This window comes from Cebus imitator, unplaced genomic scaffold, assembly GCF_001604975.1.
Source record: "Cebus imitator isolate Cc_AM_T3 unplaced genomic scaffold, Cebus_imitator-1.0 Scaffold662, whole genome shotgun sequence".
Lineage (NCBI taxonomy): Eukaryota > Metazoa > Chordata > Mammalia > Primates > Cebidae > Cebus > Cebus imitator.
The window spans coordinates 291,146-293,266 of NW_016107977.1; the positions used below are offsets into that span (position 1 = coordinate 291,146).

At 52.8% G+C, this 2,121-nt stretch overlaps 1 long non-coding RNA gene across 1 annotated transcript; it reads left to right on the plus strand.

Moving 5' to 3' along the window:
• The first annotated feature begins 37 nt into the window (after window positions 1-37).
• LOC108295869 lies at window positions 38-1,770 on the plus strand. Its single transcript, XR_001821642.2, has 2 exons — window positions 38-372; window positions 685-1,770. It is a non-coding gene; the product is annotated as an uncharacterized LOC108295869 (long non-coding RNA).
• Window positions 1,771-2,121: the final 351 nt, after the last annotated feature.

Here is a 2,121-nt window from a genome sequence, read left to right on the forward strand (position 1 = left end):
GGAGGGGGGAGGAGGAGGAGGAGTGCGGGAGAGAAGGGCTGAGGGGGAGGCGGAGGGAAACCGCACCCTGCCTCTTTCCTGGGCCGAGGCCAGCCCGGGAGGAAATGTTGAAACGAACGAAGTGTACATCGGTCCCCAGGCCTGCGGGGTCTAGAGCTCAGGCCGCAGCGACCCCGCCCTCCCCAGCCCTTCTGGCCGGACCTCCGCCTCGGACCTGCAAGCCCTGACGCTGGGAGGCGGTTCCCGAGGGAGCCTGGACTCTCCCCCAGTTCAGCCCCGCCAAGACCTGTGCGCTTTCAGATGAGAGCACTTGTTCACCGAATGACCGTGCCTACTTGGGGAACATCTGGCCCCAGAACCTGGAGGAGCAGGGTGACTAATGCTGAGTGCCGTGGCCTGGCACTGGGAAGCGCCGGTCCTCCGTCCCTCTCCCTGTCCCTGGCACCCCAGGGCCCTTGGGGAGTTCTTACACTGCCTGAGGCAGACCTGGAAGAGTCCCCTGTGCCAGGGCCGGGGCTTTGCCTACTTCGCGTCCTTGTTCACCCTTGTGCGTAGCTACCACCTAGTACCTACCCACCTGCCCACCAGTGTCAGTGCCTGATACGGGAAGTTATAGCAATTCACAAAGAAATCTATCACAAAGGGACATGGATACTCACACTTCCTTCTTACTCCTACTTCCAGGCAGCCATTGTTCATGAGTGCGTGTGCTCAGTTCTGGACACACCGCCATGCACGGATGCGCGTTAACATGCTTTGTAGAGAAGAAATGGGGTCAGGATATCATAAACTGAGCTCATGGGTAATGAGTATTCATCAAATGCCAAGCTCTTGGTCTGAGCACTTTGCATATATTAATTTAATCCTCACAAACCTTAAATAGTAAGGTTTGTTACTATGACTCATTTTTCAGATGAGGAGCCTGTGACACAGAGAGGTTAAGTAGCCTACCCAGGATCACACAGCTACTAAGTCCTGGAGTCAAGATTTGAGCCTGGCTCCGGAGCTTGTGAGGTAACGAGGCCTCCCACTTTTCCATGTGTATTGTTCCATGAATTGCTGTTTCCACTAAGAATATGTTCTTTTCTGCCAGCAGTGGAAGATTCCTAGAAGAGGAACTGCTGGCTCTGAGATTTCTAGAGACATTGGTAAACCCTCCATACCGTGGGGACCTTACACCAGCCTGCAGGTTCAAGCTCCATACTGGACCTCTATCCCCACCCAGCCCCCAGAAAAGTAGCTGGGATTCCAGGCGTCTGCTGCCCCTTCAGGTCATGAAGTGAGGAAGAGGGAAACTTCAACAGGCCCATGTGGCCCTGATAATGGGCACGGTGACATTTGGGCAGAGAACCCCAGGGCCCTGCATATACAGACCTGGGACCAGCAGAGAATGCCCAATGGGGGTGCTAGTGGCATTGCCTGGCCATGGCTCTGTCCAGCTGTGGCATCATATCCCATGGCCAAAGTGTCCAAGCAAGCCTGCTTCTGCCATTGACCTAGGGAGGGCTGTTGACGCCTGCTTATTTTCCAAGCCTGTTCCTCCTGCATCGTCAAGATTCTGAGCGCCCTCCAAAATAAGATCTTTTTCTGTAGTTGTTACTGTGGGTAAAAAACCCTCCTGTCTAATTGCAAACTTCTAATTTTTGCCAATCTGATAAGCAAAAAAAAAAGGGGGGGGGAATTATTTCATGGATTTAGTTTCCATTTCCTTTTTAATAGGGAGGTTGGGTGGAGACTCATTGCTTTAAATAAAGTCCATTCTTGGCCAGACACAGTGGCTCACACCTGTAATCCCAGCGCTTTGGGAGGCTGAAGTGGGAAGCTCCCTTGAGCTCAAGAGTTCAAGACCAACCTAGGCAACATAGCGAGACCTCACCTCTACTAAAGAAAAAAAAAAAAGGAAAAAGCAATCCATTTTTATTTTCTTCCAGCCCAACAGATGTGTGGCTGGGCAGCAGCTACTGAGCTTGACCACATTTCCAGCCTGCTTTGCAGATAGGCTTGTCCACAGGACCAAGTTCTCAGCTACAGAGTATGAGGAGGCCTGTGATAGGAGCCTCTTCTGGGTCTCCAAGCTGCTTAGAATCAGGCTGTGGCAGTGCCCCAGGGGAGGTGAGCAGC